Genomic DNA, 24,710 nt, shown 5'->3' with positions numbered 1-24,710 from the left:
AATGGTTTCCCCAGGATCATACTTACCTTCTCCACATGACCTACCTTATAACTATTACTTTGCCTCTGTCTATACCATCCAATGATCAGATGAATGTGAAAACCAGCAAATTCCTAACCCCTGCACCCCTAAATCCTGTAACTCAGGGTTATCCATTGCTGAGATTAAAATCTCCACCCCTTGTTACTTCTTCCCACATTCTTTTTCCTCTCTACCTCATCTCTACTTGTGTCTGTTACCTCAGCCATCTCCTTCCACTGTTCTTATATTTTTTCCACCTTGTGCTCACACTTTCTGATCTACCAGATAAGAGTTATGTGGATTTTATGAAGTTCAGTCACCCTCCCTGGTGGTGTCAAGATCATGGTTAGTGAAACAAGAGATGTGACAGGATAAGGCATGAGGGACATTGATAGAAACAAGTTCTTCAAGGGCCTGGATAGAGAACCACTCACCCCTTTGATTCTCAGGCATCTGTGGTACTTCATATGATTGCTTCATCATCATCATAGCTAGCATTTATAAGCACCTTGTGTGTGCCGGGCATTGTGCTAAGCACTTTGACAAATACCTCATTCGATCCTCACAACAACCCTGGGAGGTAGATGCTATTATTATCCCCCTTTTGCAATTAAGGAAACTGAGGAAAAGAAATTAAGCAACTTTGTCCAATGTCACACAGCTAGTGTTTAAGGCTAGATTTGAACTTAGGTCTTGCTGAATTGAGGGCCAGCACTCTGTACACTGAACCATGTAGCTGCTTTTCATCTCATCATTCATCTGTGGCATGTTAAGCATTTCTTAATAGATAGCTAAGAGGTCCAGAAAGGCATTCTAGAAACAGGAAACAGTCTCTCTGTTCTGTCATTTGTCTTTATTCCAATGTTCTCTGTTGTAATTACTGAAAGAAGGGAAAGGGAATGCCTTAGTCACTACACTCCTGGTGATAATAACATCCCAGTCTCTTCTTTGCTGCTTCTGCAGCTCCAGAGAGACAGAACTAGTGGAATTTCTTAAGCCCTCTCAACCAGGGAGATGCAAACACAGGATACCCATTTGCTGGATGTCTGATGAGCAAACAACCCCCGGGGAAGCACAAGAACTTGTACAGTAGAATCAGAATCCAAGCCTGCCCCAAACCCTTATGAACTGCATGCTGATTCAGAGAACATTCCCCTAAACACTACATGGATTGATCTGGTCTAGTCTGTCTCCACATACTGAAACTGGCCATTCCCCAACTAGTGTCTTCTATTAGATTTTAAAATTCAGTTTGTTTCAATAGGTATTTATTAAATGCCTACTCTGAGCAGAGTACTATAGTAGGCATTGTGATAAAAAGCTTAGATCAGGTATTGTTCTCCAGCCTTAATGGTGTTTATAGTATAGTAAGAGGATTAGATACATTATACAGATAACTGTAATATGCAACATAACTTCATAAGTTTGTTAGAAAGGAGCAGAATAGAATCCTGTGTCAGGTCTGAAGTCAGAAATAAATTACTGACAGGGCGTCAGGACAGGATTCATGGAGGAAGCGTTACATGATAAATATAGATTCGAAGGTAAATAGGTGAATGAGCTACATTTAGGGTCCAATAAACAAGAGAATGCAGATGGAAAGAGGATGTGGAGCCAATAGAGACAGAAGTAACAATTAAGAGTGGTTAAAAGTAGAACCAGTAAATAATATTGCTGAAATCTGTAGAGTATAGATTACCTAACAGGAAGGAATTGTTGACATTGCTGAACACTACATTAGTACAGGAATTAGGAAGACTATTGGAGTTGATGATTAGTAGATCAATTGATTACCTTTAAAAGAAGGTAGACACTTAATGACCTCATAATTTGCTTTGAAAATAGTTTTGGGAGAGAAGTAGGAATAAATTAATTGGAGATGAATGGGAGAGAGAATGGTTATTGAAGCAAAGTTCTGAAAAGGTTAAGAGTAAATTGGGAGGGGCAGCTAGGTGGCACAGTGAATAGAGCACTGGCCCTGTCAGGCCTGAGTCAGGAGGACCTGAGTTCAAATTTAGCCTCAGACATTTAACACTTACTAGCCATGTGACCTTGGGCAAGTCACTTAACCACAATTGCCCTTAAAAAAAAGCAAAACAAAAAAAAGTAAATTGGACCTAGAGGATAGGATAGGTATCATTTTATACATTTGTTTCCCCAATACCTATCATATTATCTTGTATATAGTAGATCTTCAAATAAATGTTTGTTGAATTCACCTGTCTTCCAATAGCCTCATGCTGTATATAAATGCTCTGAGTAATTACTGCCCCTCTCTGGATTGTTGTATGCTTTCAAATTTTTCTGTACTCACTACTTCCTAAACTACCCTAGACTTTGCCTTAATATCTCTAGATGTGAAGGTGTTAACAGAGTAAGGTTCACTCTAGCTCCTGGTACCTTGCCTCTAATCCAAAGGAGAAGCCCTAGATTAATAGCTTTTTAAGTGTCAAATGACCATGCTATTAGTCCCACCCTTCTCCTCTTCCTGGATTCTGGTAACAGCATTCTTGCTGTAAAATAAGAGCACAATAGATGTGAACTCAATGTTGTGCCTCTAAAAATACGGGCCAATGGAAGAAAAGGGTAAAGTTTCTCAATAGTAAAGGAAGAAGCACTATATTGGTTGGACTGCATTGGTTGAAGAGGAACTTAAACCAGCAGGAACATCAAACTTCCCCAACCACCCAGATATCAACAGGAAGTTTTTTCTTAAATCAGACCTTGGAATTCATAGATGATTGCTTTCTCCTTCAGTTTCTTGAATATTACTACCTTTCCATACTTTATCTTGGCAGCTCAGCACACATGTAAACTATTTGCTTATATGAGTAAGCCTAACCATGAAGAAGACTAAAGAAGTGGTGAATTTTCATTTTACATGTTGACATTGTATACCTATAATAAATTCATTACTCCATGTTCTTTTTTTAAATTTTATGTTTATTTTTAGTTTACAATTTTTATTTCCACAAGATTTTAAGTTACAAATTTTCTTCCCGTCTTTCCCCTACCCACCAACTGAGAACAGTGATCCCACTGAATACCCCCTCCCCCAATCTACTCTCTCTTATATCCTCCCTTATTCCCCCTCCAACTTTCCAGTAGAGCAAGATGGGATCTCCATAACCCAGTGCCTGTATATCTTATTTCCCAGCTCATGTAAAAATATATATAATAATAATTTTTTACAACATTTGATTTTAGGGGCGGCCAGGTGGCACAATGAGTAAGAGTGCTGGCCCCAGAGTCGGGAGACCCGGGATCGGTTCTGGCTTCATATACTTAGCACCCGCACAAAATAACTGGCCGTGTAACCTTGAGCAAGTTACTTAATCCCAGTTGCTTTTTAAAAAAAACAAATCATTTTGATTTGGGAACTTTGAATTCCAGATTCTTTCCTTTCTTCCTTCATAACCCACCCTTACTGGGAAGATAAGTAATTCAAAATAGATTGTAAGTGTGTAGTTGCACAAAACATTTCCATAGTGGATAGTATTGTGAAAGACTGACTATATTACCCTCCATCCCATCCCGCCCCCAACTTGTTCTGTTTTCTACTTTGACCCTGTCCCTTTTCAAAATTGTGTACTTCTAACTACCCTCCCCCCAATCTACCCTCCCTTCTATCATCCCCTTCTTATCCCCGTCCCCCCTACTTTACTGTAGGGTAAGAGACCCAATTGAGTGTGTATGTTATTCCCTCCTTAAGTCAGATTCAATGACAGTAAAGTTGACCCATTCCCCTTTTCCTTCCTGTTCTTCATTGTAACAGTTTTCCCTTGCCTCTTTTATGTGAGATAATTTACCCTATTCTGTCTCTCCCTATCTCCTCTCATGTTCCTCTCTCACCTATTAATTTTATTTTTAAAATATCATCCCTTCCTATTCAATTGATCCTGTGCCCTTGTAGCAGCAAGCACCCCAAGCGTCCTCAGGGTTTGCTGCCAATACAGGTTCTTGGATCTGCTTTGATAAAGGAAAGCAACTCAAAATGGGTTAACAAGCTTACTTTAATCAGTCAAACATGTATCGTTTACCTCGTTCAGGGGAAAAAGGTCAGCACCCTGAACTTCAGAATACATAGACAGAATTATCAAGTCAGAGAAACAGATCAAGTAGACAGATTTCCAAACTGTCCAACCATTACATCCATACCAAATCAACATCTGGGTTTTTCAAAGCCGGGGGGCTCTGGACAACAGCTTCCCAGAATCCAGATCAAATCACAGAACACTTCTCAAAGTGAGCCCAAAACAAAGCTACACATCAGGGCTTATATAGCCTTCTCCTGGCTAAGAGAATGTAACAACCTTATTGACCCACTGGCCAATCAAAAAGTATCTACTGAAAAACAAGCCTCCCACCCCAGGCTTCAGGTGCACTTTTGCCTAGGGGCAGGGAAGATCTTCCAAATTTGCATTCCCATTACAGCCCTCTGTGTATGTACACCTGTACACATATATACACACACTCATATATGTATTCATATGCACATATACCCATATATAGTATGTAGACATACATATATATGTGTGTGTGTATATATATATATATATAAATATATTCCTTTCAACTATCCTCATACTGAGAAAAGTTTCGTAAGTTACAATTATCATTTTTCCATGTAAGAATGAAATTGTTCAACTTTGATAAGTTCCTTATGATTTCTTTTCTCTGTTTACCTTCCCATGCTTCTCTTGCTTCTTGTATTTGAACATCAAATTTTCTATTCAACTCTGGTTTTTTTTTTTCATCAAAAATGCTTGAAAGTCCTCCATTTCATTGAATGACCATATTTTCCCCTGAAATATTATACTCAATTTTGCTGGGTAGGTGATTTTTTGGTTTTAATCCTAGCTCCTTCGACCTCCAGAATATCATATTTCAAGCCCTTCAATCCCTTAATGTAGAAGCTGCTAGAGCTTGTGTTATCCTGATTGTGTTTCCACAGTATTCAAATTGTTTCTTCTTAGCTGCTTGTAATCTTTTCTCCTTGATCTGGGAACTCAGGAACCTAGCTATAACATTCCTAGTTTTCTTTTTGGGATATTTTTCAGGAGGTGATTGGTGGATTCTTTCAACCTCGGTTTTGCTCTCTGGTTCTAAAACATCAGGGCAGTTTTCCTTGAGAATTTCTTGAAGGATGATTTCTAGGTTCTTTTTTTGATCATGGATTTCAGGTAGTCCAATAATTTTTAAGTTATCTCTCCTGGATCTGTTTTCCAGGTCAGTGGTTTTTCCAGTGAGATATTTCATATTGCCTTCTATTTTTTCATTAGTTTGTATCTGTTTAATAGTATCTTGTTTTCACATAAAGTCATTAGCTTCCATTTGCTCCAGTCTGATTCTGAAGGAATGATTCTCTTCAGTGAACTTTTGAAATTCTTTTTCCATCTGACAAATTTGGCTTTTTAAGGCATTCTTATCCTCATTGGCCTTTTGGGCCTCTTTTGCCATTTGGGTTAGTCTATTTTTTAAGGGTGTTATTTTCTTCAGTCAGGTTGTTGACTCTCTTTTTCTTGCATCATTCTCATTTCTCTTCTCAATTTTTCCTCCACTTCTCTTACTTGGTTTTCAAAATCCTTCTTGAGCTCCTCTATGGCCTGTAATGAATTCATATTTTTCTTGGAAGCTTTTGGTGCAGGAGTTCTGACTTCATTGTCTTCCTCCCATTCCATGCTTTGATCCGTTTTTGTCCCCAAAAAAGGAATCTAAGGTTTGATTGCTTTGCTTCCTTTGCTTGCTTATTTTGTCATAGTTACTTGACTTTTTTTGAGGTCTTTGACACAGTAGGACTTTGCTTCCAGAGAGGAAAGCTTTGTCCCAAATCACCGGGGTTTTCGCAGCTGCTGGAGCTATTAGTTGGGTGCCCTCTCTGAAGCCTCCACAGGCTCTGGCACCTGGTCACACACCCCAGGACCTCCACCCAAGACAGTGATCCAGATCCAGTGTGTTGCAATGGACCCTTCCTGCTGGGCTGCCTTCAGTGGGAGATTAGTTTCTCTATGTCACTTTGTGGGTTCTGTAGCTCTCAAGTTTGTTTAGAGTCACATTTTATAGGATTTGAAGTAGTTATGGAGGGAGCTCAGGGAGTTTTCCTGCTTTTATGCCACCATCTTGGTTCCACCCCCCACTCCATGTTCTTATTACTATTTTAAAATATATTTACTTAATCTTTCTTGCCATATAAGAACAACATTTAAAATTCAGATTTCAAGAATAAACTAAGTGCTCACATTCAGTTTTATATGAAGGTAGAGATTTTTCAGTGTGCCAATTACAATTAAGGATTAGCTTTAGTTTACTGAGCAACATTATAGTACCAAGCACAGTGTCAGACATACGACACCTATATATAACTAAATATTTGATAAATTAATTGGTATAATGTTTAGTCCACTGGACATGGAATCAGGAAGACATGGATTTGAATCCTTCCTCAGACCCTCAACTGTCCATAAAACTGTTTTAGATCTTATCTGTCTAAAATATACATCTGCCTCAGGATCCCCTTAACTCAGGCTAACCCCTGTGACACAGTAAATCTCTATCACCCAGAGATTGAATGACAAGTTATATAAAGCAACTTAAAAACACTAAATTACAGTATTAATGTCATTTATGATTACTTTTAATGGCCAAAAATTTTTTTTTGAGGCAGTTGGGGTTAAGTGACTTACCCAGAGTCACACAGCAAATAAGTATCTGAAGCCAAATTTGAACTCAGGTCCTCCTAACTCCAGGACTGGTGCTCCATCCACTGTACCACCTAGCTACCCCCAATTTTTTTTTCAAGCTATACATTAGAGTCTTATATTCTAGTTCACATTCTACCATAACTAGATATATGACTTTAGGCCTTAATTTCCTCCTTTGCCAAATGAAGAGGATTATATGAAGTCACCTCTAAGATTCCTTACAACTCTAAAATTCTACGTTCCTAGAGAACATCTTTAACCTTTAACAAACACCAGGTGCTTGATGCTCACACTGCACAATTCTTAATTTCTGATTCACTCCTTTTAGCTTTTTTCCCCCTAGTTTTATGGATGTTTCCTTCCTGTCACTTTCCTTCCTTCTTATGATATTCTCCACTTCTTTGCAAATGGTACCATTTGATGATCTTTTAATGATACCAACTCCAGTTTATAAAGTTTACAAAACACTTGTTCTCCAGCTCTACCCATTCTTAATTTTTCTGCCCATATGTCATTGTTAGCAGATTTGCAGATGACACAGAAGTAGGAAGGATAGATCACAACTGAACAAAGGGATTCAAAAATATCTGAATAGGATAGCTGGACTGTAATAAATAAGATACAATTTAATGAGAGAAAAATGTAAGGTTTTATATTTGGGGTTCAAAAAAATCAACTTCATAAATACAAAAATGGGTGGGCACAGCTGAATTTAGCAATTTATCTGAAAAAAATAATCCAGAGATTTTAGTAGATTTCAAGTTTAATACAAGGCAACAGATAGAAGCTTAAAAACTAATGAAATGTTAGCTGCAGCAAGAGGAACATTACAGAGGAAGCTTTTAATGTAAAAAAGAAGAAAATCACAGCAGAGTGATCATTGAATAAGCTACTCTGACTACTTACACTCTTGAAAATAAGGGGTTCTTTAACAGTACCCCTCTCTGGGGCGGCCAGGTAGCACAGCAAGTAAGAGCACCGGCTCCAGTGTTGAGAAGACCTGGAGATCGAATCTCCGGCTCAGACACTTAGCACCCACCCAGAAACACCTGGCCATGTAACCTTGAGCAAGTTACTTAACCCCAATTGCTTAGGGGCAGCCAGGTGGCTCAGCGAGTAAGAGTACCGGCTCCAGTGTTGGGACGACCTGGAGATCAAATCCGGGCTCAGACACTCAGCACCACACCCAGAAATAACTGGCCGTGTAACCTTGAGCAAGTTACTTAACCCCGATTGCTTAAAAAAAAAAAAAACAGTACCCCTCTCCAAAGTTTGTTCTTTGTCCTCTGCTGGAGAAAGGGGATAAAGGTTCTCTCCTCTCTCTTTCCCTCTATGTTTTTTTCTGACATTTTTTATTCCTGAAGACACCCAGTCTCACCGGCAAAAAAAGAAATTTTTTAGAGTTGTCCCATCTTATGCATGTGAGAGGAAACTTCAGAGTCCTTTTTCTCTCTCTTTAGATACTACCATTCTCTCCTGCTCTCTTTCCCTCAACTTTCTACCAGTTGCCAGCTGTGTCATCATTTATTCTCCCTCCTCGCCCTAAAAGGAGAGGAAAGAAGATGGGGAAGAGATTTCATCACTTTGATGCCCATTTTAACACTTTAAAAACACTTCTGTATGTGTTAAAAACACTTTTAGAAACACATAAAACGCATACACCCATATACATATGTGTGTATACATATATATATATACACACATATATATCTTCTTAGATATAGATATATATGCATAGATATGGGGCAGCTAGGTGACCCAGTGGATAGAGTGCCAGGCCTAGAGTCGGGAAGACCTGACTTCAAATCCGGCCTGCTCAGACACTTACTAGCTGTATGACCCTGGGCAAGTGATTTAACCCTGTTTGCCTCAGTTCCTCATCTATAAAATGAGCTGGAAAAGAAAATGGCAAACTGTTCACTCTAGGATCTTTGCAGAAAAAAATAAAAATACCAAAATGGAACCACAGAGAGTCAAACCTGACTGAAATGACTCAATAACAAAATACATAGATACGCACACAATTCTACCCTTTCTGTCTTAGGTATCTTCTAACAATCCACAAACATCCTTATCAGAAAGGATAAAAAACATTTTTTAAAGTACTTTCTCATTGGAAAGATTGAAGGTAGGAAAACCAACTAGGAATTTAGCAGTGATCCAGATGATGAGAGTGGGTAGCTAGAAAGTTCAGTGGATAGAATGCTGGGCCTGAAGTCATGGAAACTACGTCCAATTTCAGCTGGAAGTAGTTTTGAAGAAGAGATTTTCATCCCTTGCCCCAAGATTTTGAGCCCCATTTGTTCGAGGGGGAAAAGATGGTGTGCTTATGCCCAAGACCCCCACCCTAAGATACTATCATGTAAACTCTCATTAATCTATGTAATGAAAGTTATTTTTCATATATTTTTGACATGAAAGAAGATCTTGGGGCTGAGTGTAATAGTAATGGGAATTTGAAAATCTTCCCTGCCCCTTAATGAGTCTAAGGGAATTTGAAGACCTTCCCTGCTTTGAAGATAGGCCCTGCCCCCTAATAGACTGACTGTAATCACATAGAGCCTGCAGTGGGAGGAGTTTTGCTGACGGGTGGAGCAGAGCCTACAGGAAGCTGGGAGTCAGACCATCAATATGGTAGGAGAGAGAAGACACACTAAGGAGACAGTTAAGCTTGTAAGTAATTATTGGTTTTTTGGGAAGGCTGAAGGATGCTATGACTCTCTGTGCTGTTATGGCTTATTAACTTCTTTGATACTATGATGTAATTAGCTTACTGGTTCGGGGATTTGATTTTCTGGTGTCTTAATAAATGTTTAGCTTCTGTCTTCTATATGGAGAGTCTGTTATATTTTGCAATTGAGGACTATGCCAGCATATTTACAGTGGCCGTTGTCACTTTGAATATTGCATTGGTGCTACAACATATTAACTGTGTGACCCTGGGCAAGTCACTTACCCCTGTTTGCCTCAGTTTCCTCATCTGTAAAATGAGCTGGAGAAGGAAATGGCAAACCACTCGTGCATCTTTTCCTAGAAAACCCCAAACAGGGTCAGAGAGACTTCGGCTTAACTGAAACAGCTCAACAAGTGATAAGAGGAGTAGCAGGAAGGATAGTGAGGAAATAGTGGGCAGGAAAATGTTTTTAAGGGAGCAATGACAGGACTTGTTGATAATTTGGACAATGCAGGGATAAAAGAGAGGGAGGAGTCCAAGATAAACCCTGGATTCTGGAAAACTGGTACCTCTGGCAGCAATGGGATAGTATGGAAAGAAAATATTGGGGAATGGGGAATGAGTTCATTTTTTAAGCTCTTGAGTTTTAGGTGATCAGATAGTACTTCCAGGTAATTTGAAGATGTTGGAGGTGCTTTTGATGTCAGCATTTTCTTAGTTTAGGTTTGCTGTTCGAACAAAATGAGGTATTCACAAGTCATTGAACAAAACAAAAGGAGGTTTATTTTGTACAGTATAGGAAGGATATATAACAGAGATACAATGGCACTTAGCTTCACTGGACATGGGACCTCTTCTTATGGAAACTCATCTAATCATGAGGACATGTTGTAGTGAGGGTCATGGTGACTCATGGTGTTCAGGAATGTACTTAGGCATATGTAGATTGAATTTTTTATGTGTTTGGTGGCTAAGAAGCTTCTCAGGGAACAGTAGTTGGGTCAGGTTGTAATGGGAATGGGAATTTGAAGATCTTCTCTGCCCCTTAATAGATCTAGGGGGAAATTTGAAGACCTTCCCTGCTTTGAGAGTAAATTCTGCCCCCTAATAGGCTGAATGTAATCACATGGAACCTGTGATAGAGGGAATTTACTAAAGGGTAGAGCAGAGCCCACCGGAAGCTTCCCTGCTGTGGAGATAAACTCTACCCCCAGGAGGCTGAATGTAGTCACGTGGAGCCTGTGTTGGAAGGAGTTTGCTGAAGGGAAGCAGAGCCCACAGGAAGCTGGGAGCCAGAGCTATCGAGATTGCGGGGAAAGAGAGGTTCTCAGGCAAGGAGAGAAAGAGGTTTATGAGTAAATATTGATCTTGTATTGATTTGTGGGAAGGCTGAAGGATGCTGTGGCTCTCAGTGTTATTATGGCTTTTGAATATCTTGCTACCGTGATGGAATTGACTTGCTGGTTTTGGGACTCAGCTTTCTGGCATCCAAGTAAATGCTTCAGTTTTATCCTCTATTTGGAGAATCTGTTATATTTTGCGATTGAACGTCATGTAATATTTATAGTCACGGTCTTTATCATGATTGTGGGCACTGTAAATATTGCATTAGCACTACACAGGTCCTGAGGGATAATTTTAGAGAACACTAATCCCTTGCAGGTGGGAAAGAGCCTACCTCCAGTAGAAGGGGAAAATAAGGGAAGAACTGCATCAGGGAAAGTCTAGAAAATATTAACCTTCTGTAATGGGAATGTCAATTTTAAAGATCTTCCCTGCCCCTAGGCTAAAGTGCACCTGGAGCCTGGGGTGGGAGGCTTGTTTTTCAGTTGATACTTTTTGATTGGTCAGTGGGTCCAAAAGGTTGTTACATTCTCTGAGCCAGGAGAAGGCTATATAAGCCCTGATGTGTAGCTTTGTTTGGGGGCTCACTTTGAGAAGTGTTCTGTGATTTGATCTGGATTCTGGGAAGCCGTTGTCCAGAGCCCCCCGGCTTTGAAAAACCCAGATGTTGATTTGGTATGGATGTAATGGTTGGACAGTTTGGAAATCTGTCTACTTGATCTGTTTCTCTGACTTGATAATTCTCTCTTTGTATTCTGAAGTTCAGGGTGCTGACCTTCTTCCCCTGAACTAGATAAACGATACATGTTTGACTGATTAAAGTAAGCTTGTTAACCCATTTTGAGTTGCTTTCCTTTATCAAAGCAGATCCAAGAACCTGTGGTGGCAGCAAACCCTGAGGACGCTTGGGGTGCTTGCTGCTACACCTTCTTACTGAAAATTAGGGGTAGAGATATAGATTTAAGACCTATTTGCATAGAGCTTATAGTTGACACTATTTTATTCTTTTACATATGTTTGGAAATATTTGTCATATTTTCCTTCTATTTCAGGCAGAACTTGAAAGAAAGGACATTGTTTATTAATTATACAGTTCAAATCCTCACATTAATGTAGGCTTACAAAGTACTTTCTTCAGAGTAAGACACTGAGATGACTAGTACAAGTATTATATTCATTTTTCAGATGAAAAAATTGAGAGCCTTAGCTAAATGACTTGCTAATAGCTATAGTTAATGCCCAAGGCAGAATTCATCCCATATCTCCAGACTGTAAAACTAATGTTCCCTGTACAATTGTAGTTCCTTATCTAAAAAGTATTTCCTAAAAGAACAGAGAAACGAAAAAATAATAGCTTATACTTAAATAACACTTCACATGTGTCAAAGTGTAAAGCATGTTTCTGGAGCTGCTCTCTCTCAAACCGGATTGTCAGTGGCAGACTGAGCCCCCAGCTAGGGGCTGCTACATCTTTCCGAAGGGTTCTAGGACAGAGGCCCCACCAGTGTGCTTCCCCCACTGACTGTTAGTTTGATTTAATTAGCTTTTAGAAAAGCAGTATTTATTAAAGCAGTAGAATAACAACAGTTGGTAGCAAACCAGTCACCCAAAAGTGAGTGCCATATTCTCCTACCAGTATGTATGACATTCAGGAGAATGTGGGCTCAAGCTTAGAGTAAATGTGGCAAAGGGAATAACTTGAAGCATTTAGAAATCCTCTCGCTAGAGCCCTTGAGATATATACCCCTTTGGTATGATACAGCTTTTTGCTGGCTTCCTTCTAGAATCTTGAAGCTATCTTCCCTTGGTTTAGTTTCTTTAGTTTATCCTTGGCTATCAATGCAAGCATTGCTGCCAGTCCTGTACTTGGGACAGTGCTAGAAGACTAGAAGCCAAATCTTCTGAGCCTCTTCAGTTCCCAAGGGCACCTCTAGTCAAGGTATGAGGGAAGAGACAGAGGATTTACTCCTCCTTCAAGTAATTAACTCTGGGGTTTGGCAGGAGCTGTGCTTTCCTCCATAATGACACTCAAATGACTAGGTTCTGAACTGGTTGTTTTTTTTTTCCTTTTTGGTTATGTTTTGTTTTGTTTTGTTTTTTGGTAGACTCATAGGGCTTCAGCAAGTAAGTTCCCTCAAGCTAATATGAGCGCATTTCCTGTTCTGTCTATTTGAAATGTCTTTGATTGATTGATTCAGTGGAGATTGGCCCTTGTTTACAATTATTTCCTATGTCCCATTGATTCAGTTGAGCTGTTCTACATTAGTTACTTTAAGTGGAGTAGACTCAATTAACTCCCACCAATATTAAGGTACTTTCACACACTTTTTATTTTCATTTTTACAGCTTAGAGTGGGGTGACCAGGATAGTGAAGAAACTGTAGACCATAACTATAGCTGATAATTCATTTGTTTCTAGCAATGTTAGCAGAGTAACATTTTATTTTTCATTCATTTAGAATTACTTAAGCACCCACAGAACACTATGTGTTTTGGGTTGTGAGGGATAAAATAAAAGTTTCTGGTCTCAAGGAACTTGAGGTAAAGTGACGGATCAGAAGCAACATTGTACACAGATAAGTAAACACACAATTTATGCAAAGTAATCCAGGGATGAGAGGGATAATACATTGGAGAATATTACAGACCTTATAGGAGGTAGCATATGTTGTTATTGTAATGTTGTTGTTCCTCTTATGCTTTCTGAAGAGGACCTTGACTTGCTCATGAAATGTATTTAAATGAGGCCAAGTTGCACAAAGTTATCAGCCTCACTCTCTTCCAGGGTCATCTAACTCCAGTGGCAGGAGAAAAATCAAGACAACTAGTGATGGCCTTGGATACAGCGGATGACCTTGGCATCTTCAATGTCTGACCCAGCTCTAAGGGCTCCAACGGTCTTGCTTCAACTACCTTCATGGCCACTGGAACAAATTGTTCTCATCTACTCGTTTTGCTGGGAGAAGTCTTCATGTGCTTGGGGTGGACATATGAGCTACTCCTTGAAGGAAGCTAGAGTTTGTAAGAGGTAGAAAAGAAAAGGAAATGTATTCCAGTTCCAAGGCATGAGGAGGTGGGGATGGGGGAATAATGTGTGCAAAGGCATGGAAATGGAAGATGAAATGCTAAATATAGGGAATAGCAAATGAAGGGTATATGATAAAAGAATTTGGGCATCAACTTAAAGATTTTGTTAATATAAATCTGGGTCTTGCATGTCCCCAAAGTTTCCAACCAATATTTAGGAAAATATGGTAATTAACTGATGTCAGTTGTATCATCAGAAGTTAGCACTGTTCCTGACACATAACAAGTACACAGTAAATGCTTTCTCATTCAATAGCAGCTAGAAAATAACGTGGATAGAGCACTGGACTTGGAGTCAGGAAGACTTGGGTTCAAATCCAGCCTCAGAAGCTTGCTGGCTGTGTAACCCTGGGCAAATCATTTAACTTCTCAGTCTCAGTTTCCTCATCTTTAATTTGGAGATAATCACAACCCCTACTCCAGATGGTAGATAGGAGAATCTTGTGAAGTAACATGTGCGAAGTTCAATTTTTAAAGCACCACATAAATGCTTGCTATTAGTACTTATTCACATTTAGAAGAAAAGCTAAATTTAAATGAAATTTTTGTTCACAATATGCCATTTTTCTGGGTTCTTCATCAGGTTTTGGGTTATTTATACAACTGTTGGAAAAACAAGCTAGTTTTCATTCTATGTACACTAGGTGGTGCTGCAGTGAAACTATTATTTATTGTCTTTTACATATGAAATAATTCTCAAACTTTTTAATTTCCTGGCCTCTTCTGTGGGGCAAAGGGTTAAATCCGTCCAGTTTTGCTCATCTTCTCCCACTTAACAGAAACATAAGAAAGCAAAAACACCTTATTGAAAGACTAATGTCACTTCTGATAAAACATGGATGATATATGTTTCTATGTTTACTTTCATAAATTATGAATTTATTCAAAAGGCTGAAATACAGACATCATCATAAAGTAAGCATTAATAATACAGGAGCCCAGCCTATGAGAATTTGAAGATCCTGAGACTATGCTTTGAGAACCTTTTGTGAATCTCTCTACCACTTAAATAAATTTAGATCAGTGAACTTTTCAATCATAGACAATCTTTCACTGGAAGTAATTCAAGCTATGTCAGACTCAGAGCTGGAAAGATTCTCTCTCCACTTCAATCTAAGCTCCATTCAACTGTCAAATTGATCTTCCTAAAGCAAAAATCTTAACACATCACCCTCCCACTCAGTAAACTCCAGTGTTTCCCTATAGCCTCCATAATCAAATACAGAGTTTTCTGTTTGACTTTTAAAGCCCTTTATAGCCCGCTTCTTTCCTACATTTCTAGTCTTCTTACACCTTTTCCAGCTTTGGAAGCTACATCATAAATGCAAAAGTTATTGAGTTTGGTTGCTAGTGCCCACCTAGTGATTTCTGTTACAGCAGCTCTGAGCAGAAAGCAGCCAGAGAGCCAAGGCCATCTACCCGAGCACATTTTTCTGATGCAATGCACTTACAGCTACTATTGTTGGGAACAGAAACAGAAACAGAAATTCTCTGCACCATTTGCTGGATCCAGAAGAGAAAGCAAGCTCACCAAGAGAAGGGCTCAAAAAGAAAAAGAGAAGAGGTGTTTGCACAGCTTTTTTAGTCAGACTAGAGTCCATCTCTTTGACTCTAGCCAAGCATCTGTTATACATTGCCTCTAATGAGGGGCCAGTCAGGAGAGGTTGTTATCCTGGCTGTATTTAATGCCTCAGAATGTATACAGTTCCATTGGGAGGTACTCCAGGCTAACAGACCAGTGGTTCCCAAATGATTATTTGCTGTCCCTACTAAACTCTGCATGTTGCATGTAGCATATTTGTCTCTATCCCCAATTCTAAGTGATTCTCTTGGAAGTGGGAAAGTTCAAGCTATTTAGTACTTCCTTCCCCCCCCCCAACACACACACACACCCCTCTCCCTCAAGTGCTTTGCACTAAAGATTGATATCTATAATATCCATGTGACTCAGTTTTGAATGACCTCCTGAGACCAAGCAAAGAATTCCAGCAGAAATCCATTTAGAACCGTCTTTAGAGAATCTCTAATTTAGTAGGGTTTTCCTGTTTTATTTTGTTGGTTTTTTTTTTGTGAGGGTACCTAGACATATATATATATTTTCAATAATATATAATTCAATAAGAAAGAAATGTTTTATAAATTCTGACAGGTTACTTAACCTTATCTTGGTGCATGCCAGGCCCAGACTCAAACTAAGACAATTAGAAATTAATAAAGTTAAAATAAAATAAACTGACATAATGAAAGAATAAGAAATATTTGCTTTTCCTCAGGGTGACAGCTAGTCCAAAATTAGTTCCCTGAGCACCTAGGACTCTTCCAAATGGAATTGGGGGCCAGGGATGAACTGGAAATCACTACTTCTCCCCCACAAATAAGAACCAAACTGTCCTAGATGGAAATTTCTCCAATTAGTCCCTTCAGGACATTAGAAATTACTCATATATTTTTCCATTTTCTCAAACTGTTCTATGAGGAACCCTGAAACATCCCAAGTTTACATTTTTAATGAACCTTGTGTTTGTTAATATGCATTAAAATAATAATTTTAGGGGATTTTACTATAAGGGTTCTAAATTTTGTTTGAATTGAAGGATTCTGCCACTGTGGAAAAGTTTGAGAACCTCTGTTGTAATAGATTCTTATAGTACCTAGGGCACTCTAGGTTAAAGTTCATAAGGCAATCTAGATTTCTCAAATGAATCATTATAAATACAAGAAGGCTAAGAGAAGCTGTTAAAGCAAATTTCTTCCTCTTTTCAATCTAGATATGGTGACATAAATATATCTGTTATGTGATCATTGTAATATATTTTGCATTAAAAAACCAGAAAATAATAATAATAGTAAATGACTTACTATTGGGAGAAAAGCATGGTGAAGTCCTTTTAGGAGATCTTTGTGAGGTTCCTTGGGATGAGCCCTGCTCACAGGGTATTGTGAAACTCAGCACCACTGCCATTTGAGGAACTAGGGCCTCTCCCACCCAAAGCAGAGAAATGAAAACTTTAAATAGTAAGTGGATGTCATTTGGGACCATGGAAATTCATGTAATTGTATCTTTTAATGCTATTATTTTGAACCAGCTACTTACTGTGTATGAATTTGTGGAGAAGAAGTGGAAACAGCAGTACAAGACTTACATAGGTCTCTTGGGTATGCGTGATTGAGGAAGGTGAATTTCTACCACCAGGTATACTCTTTTGGTTCATAAGGGGAGGTCATTGTGGCACATAAGGGATAATAGATTTAATCAAGCAAAGGTGAGTTATTCCAGATACCACAACAGTGGCAACTGGCATAACAACCACATGTCCAACTTGTGCAGCTTTTAATAAGTTTATATTTCAAGTCATATTGGCCTTCTGTTAGCTCACACTCATTTTTGAGCACTTGTAGAAAAAAGATTATTATTGTGCCCAAGTCAGTCTTTGACCAAAGTTGAACTATTCCCTAGTTCTAAAGCCACAGATCTCTTTGATACCATAGCTTTCACCAAGGAGATTATGCTCAAGTATGACCCACTTGCCTGCATGGACTTTGATTGAGGTCTCATCTCATATTCTGAAATGTTCTGATGTTCTCTTTCTGGCTTTATCTGCAGGCCAAGGGGAAGGGGAGAGAATGATAGTTGGAAATAGATGGAATTTATGAATAGATGAAATTTTGAAGTTAATACATGAAAAGAATTATCTAGCCCAAAGCTATAATTAATGAAATTTGGCTGTTTGAGGAAGAGACTCTTGGGACTTGCTGCTGTTCTGTAAGTCTTGAATCCAGGTATAAGTGTCTAATCCTACATAAAGGATGCTGTTTCACCATTCAAGGGAAATGGCATGTGCCCCTGCAGTTTGAGGACTGCCATGGGTGGATGTCTGTCCCTGGGAAAGTTGAGAGAATGACTCTGCAAAGGTGAAAGTAGGATTCTCCTGACCTATCCCCATCTTGGTAAATAAGACATTTTTCAGCCTGGCTTATTCTGAGCCTGACTGTGGCATCCTGTCATATGAATTGCCTGTGACTTATACCTGCAATTAAACAGAAATAATGCCTCTATGTCCCTGCCTTTTTCCTCACCTAGCAAATTTCATTGATAAGGGCAAATGTAAAAGAAAATGAACCCTGTTGGTGATTTTTGATTATGTTATATATGCTACTATATAGTGAGGGATCATTTTGAATTGTCATTTGAATCACAAATAATAGAAACCTTGAAGCCTTACAATTGTTGGGTAATTTAGTTTAGAAGAGATCACCCTATAACATTCTTTCATTATGATAATATAATTAGTGGGAGATATCACTTATGGAAATTGTGACAATTTTCAAAATTGGATTAAGAGTTTTTCATGCAAAAATTGTTTAAAGCATCTATCTAAGGATATTAAGAGGAACACAGGTTCATTTTCCAATTCAGGCACTCATAATACAACAGTTGAAATTCTCTGAAGTTTCAGGTGAATTATTTGTCTTTAATATTTATAATTCTTATAACTCTATTTTGTATTTGGTTTTTTCTTCTGACATGCTCTTAGAACCTGGGAAGCAGATCTAAGAGGAATGAGCCCCTTCAAAGCTGACCTAAGAACATGGCTTGTTTTAGAAATGCAAAATTATAGACCTTTAACTTTTTTCATCTGTATCAAGGATTATGTGACCCTTAACTGAATCCACCTAAAGCTGTGAAGCTATGATTATTGGAACTTACTGTTAGACCACATAGGATTGTAATATTATTTTGAGTCTAATTCCAGGTATGATTATCAAGGAATCCTATTAGACCAATGATGATGCTAGTAACTTTGTGGGGTTGACATCCATGAATTACAAGTGAAGTTCTCATGGGGAAGGCTAGAAGAATGACTTTTGGCATGAGCTGAGGTAGGATTCTCCTAACTAGATTTTCACAGTATGACATTTCTTCTTGAAAGAAAACTATCCCCTTTTAAGCCTTTCTCAATACAATTGGCTATCAATATGACTCTAGCCTGAAACTGACATGAAGTTAGGGAAATGTATTTCCCTTACTGTATAATGTCCCTATTTTCTTTCAGTGTCAAATTAATATAATCATGGCAGGTTATCAGTATAAATACAATATTATATATTTATTTCATACTGGAGCATATCTGAACTATTATGATAAGAAATGGGTATTAAGATTTGAGCTGTTTAGCCTAAAATTTTTGTCCTTACTAAAATTAATATGAGTTTAACTGGATATTGATGGACCCAAATAGGAAAAGTTCATTTTATTTGGGTCTATTGTTAGCACCTGGATGTTGAGCATGACTTGAAAACAAACATGTTTTATTATAAATAACTTATTTGATTTATGCTATCTTGAAATTGACTACTCAATGTATTTATATGTCCCATCCCAGAACTCTGAATTACAATTGCAGTTATTCTGGCAAATTTGAAATGAATTCAGTTGTGTATCAGAGGTCATCATCTTATTTAAAAAGTGTTCTGTTCAGGGCAGCTAGGTGGCGCAGCGAATAGAGTGCCTGCCCTAGAGTCAGGAGGACCTGAATTCAAATCTGGACTCAAGACACTTAGCACTTACTAGCTACGTGACCTTGGGAAAGTCACTTAACCGCAATTGCTCAGCCTTCCCCCCTCCAAAAAAAAAAAACAAATAAATGTGTTTTTTTAAGTGGTCTGTTGGTAGTTCTGTAGCAGAATCTTATCCTCTTAAGGGGGATGAATAGCTAAAAGAAAATAGCTAGAGTGAAACTTTTTCAGTTGCTTTTAATAAATCGTTGTAACAAGATTAGGCAATTATATAAGCCAAATATAAGATTTGGGTTCAGAATTTTTTTTTCAGTTGTTTGAACTTGCCAAACTAAAAATGTAGATTCCCTGGCCTAGTGATGTTCATGATGATGTTATTAGGATTTGAGCTAGCTCTCATTACCTGACTTGGTTATTGTAATAGTAAACTAGAATTGTATTAAAATCTATTTTGTGACAGATGTTTAACAGAGAAGGTGATCTCTGCAAGTGACTTGAACTGGAGAACCCAGTCCACTAGAAGGTGCTCTGAATCCCCACTCATTTCAGTGTTCCTAAAAGAAGAGACCTCCATATCACCACAGGATTGCATCACAGGATATTTCAGAGACTGGACAACTGTATGAGATGGGACAAGTCGAGTTGTTTCTATAATTCTTACTACTTGCCTCAGTTGTGCTACTTGTCACTTAAAAAAGTGTTACCTTGCAGAGAGTCATGAAATCTTCATGAGAGGTATTGAATCTAGTCTTCTAGCATCCAGATCCTCTCACTCACTGTCTTCTATTTCAGAAAGCATGACATCTTCATCATCATCATACCCTCCACAAATTGTTCCTAATCCATCTGTTCCTGAGTCTACAGTGACTGGAACTTCAAATCCTCCTTTTCTGTCTCTTACTTTGGCCTTTGTTCCACCACTGACAGCAATAACTGATAATTTCTTTGTTCATGGACCTCAACCTATTCCTTATTTTGCTCCAACCCCTATGTTTACAGCCATCTAAATCTGTGTTGTCTACAGAGATGTTACCTCTCCTCACGATAATGGAGTGGCTGTTTGTCAAAATTGCTTGAATCATCATAAATTCAGAAGATTTCCAGAACCTGTGCTTAAGGCAAACAGTGCATATGCTGCTATCCTTGAACAAATGCCTTGCGGTCCCCAGAATTCCATATCTCATAGGGCATATTTTACAAGGAGGGACCTATCCCTTGTGATTCTTGGTAAGTGAGTCACCTCAGACATTTATTGTATATTTAATATATTATGAGTTAATGTCTAGTCAGACTGAACATAATCAGTGTTTTTACATTGTGCCCATTTCTCTCTTTACTAATGTCACTTTTGTGCCTCAATAAGGGGACACTCCCTTCTGGTTGTAACAATCCAAAGAAAACTGGCATCTTTCAATGGATCGAAGGGAAGGAATGTGAGAAAGAATTCATTCGGACCCCTATTCTAATCCAATCAGTATTAATCAATTTGATATGATTCCATAGGGGTAGTAATTATAAGTTCTGTATATTAGACCTTAGAGCTCTGAGCTGCAGATTGTAAGTTCACTTGCTTAATCATAAAAAACTAACTAGAAGCACTGGCCCCAGAGTCAGGAGACCTGGGATCGATTCTGGCCTCAGATACTCGGCACCCACACAAAAATAACTGGCCGTGTAACCTTGAGCAAGTTACTTAACCTCGATTGCTTTAAAAAAAAATTAACTAGAGCCCCTCTACCCTTGTTTTTCCTTGCCAAGCCCAGCACGACAGAGGTGACTCAATTACACGGAAAGCCCTCCAACTTATTTTTGTACCTCCATACCTCTCTCTTTTGTCCAACATGAGCAAATGAGCATTTTGTGATTACTTAGTTAGTGAAGATGCCCCATACTTGGAGTATCCTGTGACCCTCTTGCTGATACGTCATTTTTGACTCTCAAGAGCAAAGTCTGTCAACCAATGAGATTTTGTATTTCACTATGCCTCTTGCATATTTGGGTATCAAACCTTATAAAAACAAGGTCCTAGAAGAAGGGAGCATCTCAGATCATGAGGAAAATCTGAGGTCTACTTCATTAGAGGGGACCATGGACTTTTTAATTAGGTACTGTTAGCTCAGAACTCCACTTTGGCAGTTCTTCTTGTAGGTTGGGCAGTCCCCACAATTAATAACAGGACATCCAAGTAGAATTGTCCATTCAGGAGTGGAGTTTAGGAGGGAAATAAGTACTGTATGAATACATGGACTTGAGAATCATTTGCATAGGGATGATAATGGAATCAATAGGAGTAAAGAAACCATAAAAGAAGAAAGAGGTCTCAAAACAAAATCTTAAGAGAAACCTATACTTAGCAACCAAGTGGTGTATGGTGATCTAGCAAAGAACCCTGAGAAGGACCAGTTGGACAGAACAAGAAACAGAAAACAGCAGTGTTATGGAAGTCAAAAGAGTCTTAAAAGCACATCCAAGAAGAGGTTGACGATTGTGTCAAAAGATCCGAAGAAATTAGGGAAGGTGAATATTGAAGAAACTGGAGAGCAACTGTGGAGAGAGCAATTTCAGGAGAATGGGGCATTTCTCAAAGGATTGAGGTATTATTGGGTGTTTAAAACTTGGGAACAAGTGTAAGCAATGATTTCTAGGAATCTGACGTAAAAATTAATAATAATAATAACTAGCATTTGCATGGTACTTTAAGGTTTACAAAGTGCTTTCTAAATATTTTCATTCTCACAAACAACTTTTTGAGGAAGATGCTATTATTATCCCCCTTTCATTTTCATGAGGAAACTAAGGCTGACAAAAGTTAAGTGACTCACCCAGGGTCACAAAGCCACATTTTTATTTAAACTAATCTTTAGTTTTCTACAAATAAAATTTTAGGCATCTAAAAGTATAATTTTGAGAGGGAGTTCATAGGCTTCACCAGACTATCAAAGAGGTCCATAACACCCAAAATCTGAGGCTAAATTTGATTCCTGAGTCTAGGTCCAACGCTCTTTTAGTTGAGCCACTTAGCTTCCTCGCATTAGAGGGAGAGGAGATAGGGAACGACATATAAGTGAAGGTGGTAAGTAAGTGTGATGGATGAAATTTTCAGAGATACATAATTTCTGGGTAATTATCAATAATTTTACTAATTATGGCTAGCAAATAATTAATAAAACGTGGTCAGTGGTTTTCTTTTATAAACCAAAGACAGCCCTCTGTCAAACATTCTATGTTTAAGAAGCACTTTGGAAAGGGTGTACCTGAGAGTGGAAATCAACTGTGATTGGTTGACAATCAATGAGGGGTGAACATATTAATGAAGAGGTCAAAAATTCTTCAACTCCTGTTGCTAAGAATGTGACCTGATCATGAGACTCAGCCACCTCCAGCAATCTGATCAAAATTATCCACCTCTTCCCAGACCTCTCTGGTTGGTTTTCCCCTTCATAAGCTGTCAGCCTAAATTCTAGTGGAAGGTCTCTAGAAGAGAGGCTTTTTTCCTAAGGGCAATATCTTGCCTAGAGTAGATTCCATTTGTAAGGTTTTCTATTTGGGTTGGGTCTCATCCAAAATTGAAAAAGCATGTACCTTGAGAATTTGGAAAATCTCATCTATCAGAAGCGTCCTTCAGAAGCTGACTGAATAACCTACCAAGGTTGATTTCTGCATGAGGAAACAGGATAGGAAAACCTTAATCTTAATTTAATAATTGGTTATTAATATATGAGAGAAATAATTATTTCTCTCAAAAAGTAAGGGAAGGGTTTTTATTTTGTTTTGTTTGAGGATAAGGAAGTCCTGTGTATATTTGTAGATACCGGAAGCACTAGTAGAAATTAAAGATCTGAGAGAAAAGGAATTATCTGTGGCCAAATACCTAGAATATACAGTAGGGAATTTGATGAAGGACATAAGTAGAGAGATTAGCCTTAAATAAAGAGTCGTCTTGTCCCCACATGTTGAAGAAAACAAGAATAGAGAAGTAAATATATAAAGGGGTTCTGAAGTGTGAATTAGGGAATAGGCATATCATTTCTGACGGTTTCAGTCAAGTAAGAGGGGTCATCTAGATGAATTTATTAGGGCAGTGTTAAAGGCTTAAGGAAATAGGAAAAAAATTCAAATCAACTGCTACAGAGAGTATGCTAATCAAGGAAGAAATTTTTAAAAATTGTTCTGTAGCAATGAAGGTACAGCTGAATTTAGATAACATAAAGTTGTAGTGACAAGTTGGTGTGGTTTCCTGACTTCCTACAGAAAAGAGCAGAAAACACGGTAGATGTGGGGAGGAAGGGATGGTATTAGGTCATAGAGCACCCTATCCAAAGGTGGATAACAATGTATTCTCTAGAAAATAGTAAATATTGAAGAAGATGTGGGAAAATCAGGACAGTAATGTATTGTTGGTGGAATTGTGAACTGATCCAGCCTTTCTAGAGAGCAGTTTGGAACTATGCTCAAAGGGCAATCAAACTATGATTTTTAATTTTGATCCAGCAATACCACTACTAGATCTGTATCCCAAAAAGATCATAAAAAGAGGAAAGGACATACAAACATGTATTACATGTACAAAAATATTTATAGCTGGTCTTTTTGTGGTGGCAGAGAATTGGAAATTGAGGGAATGTCCATCAATTGGGGAATGGCCAAACAAGTTGTGGTATATGAATGTCATAGAATACTACTGTGCTATAAGAAATGAGGAGCAGCCAAATTTCAGAAAAACATGGAAAGACTTACATGAACAGATGCTGAGTGACATGAGCAGAACCAGGAGGACATTGTACACAATAATAGCAACATTGTGTGATGATCAACTGTGACTGACTTAGCTTTTCTCAGTAATACAAAGATCCAAGATGATTCCAAAAGAGTATGGTGGAAAATATTATCCACATCCAGAGAAAGAACTATGAGTCTGAATGCAGATTGAAGCATACTATTTTCACTTTTTTGGGGGGGGAGGGAGGTTGTGGATTTACCCTTTTGTTCTTTTTCTTCTTTCACAACATGACTAATGTAGAAATATATTTACATGTATAACCTATATCAGATTGCTTACTATCTTGGGGAAGGGGAATGGAAGGGTAGGAGGGAGAAAAAATTTGAAACTCAAAATCTTATAAAAAATGAATGTTAAAAATTATCTTTCAATGTAATTGGAAAAAATAAAATACTATTTACCAAAATAAATAAACATTTGATGAATTACCAAAAAAAAAAGTATCCTTTAATTGCTCAACTATGAAGGAGGAACAGCAAGTCATTATAAGGGTACATGGAGAAATAGAGATACAAAGTTTCTGTGTTGATGAAGGATGGGTTTAGGAGGAGGAATGGGTACAGGAAAAGATGTAGACAGGAATTTA

At 38.2% G+C, this 24,710-nt stretch overlaps 1 long non-coding RNA gene across 14 annotated transcripts in view; it reads left to right on the top strand.

Moving 5' to 3' along the window:
* LOC138170592 (uncharacterized) overlaps nucleotides 1-24,710 on the top strand; it is a 72,095-nt gene that overhangs the window by 17,471 nt on the left and 29,914 nt on the right. For 3 of the 14 annotated variants that reach the window (XR_011170678.1, XR_011170675.1, XR_011170681.1), the window contains exons 3-5: nucleotides 13,526-13,768; nucleotides 16,914-18,708; nucleotides 19,805-20,571. This is a non-coding gene — a long non-coding RNA (uncharacterized lncRNA). Of the gene's footprint in view, nucleotides 1-13,525; nucleotides 13,814-16,913; nucleotides 18,709-19,804; nucleotides 24,565-24,710 lie in introns of those variants that run through there. The other 11 variants (XR_011170676.1, XR_011170683.1, XR_011170680.1 and 8 more) reach the window with 11 other exon arrangements.

This window comes from Petaurus breviceps, unplaced genomic scaffold (assembly GCF_028583685.1).
Source record: "Petaurus breviceps papuanus isolate PSGF00001 unplaced genomic scaffold, PetGlider_PUasm1.0 38, whole genome shotgun sequence".
Classification (NCBI taxonomy): Eukaryota; Metazoa; Chordata; class Mammalia; order Diprotodontia; family Petauridae; genus Petaurus; species Petaurus breviceps.
The sequence above is the reverse complement of the archived record's forward strand: the minus strand, read 5'-3'. Positions and strand labels throughout refer to the sequence as shown.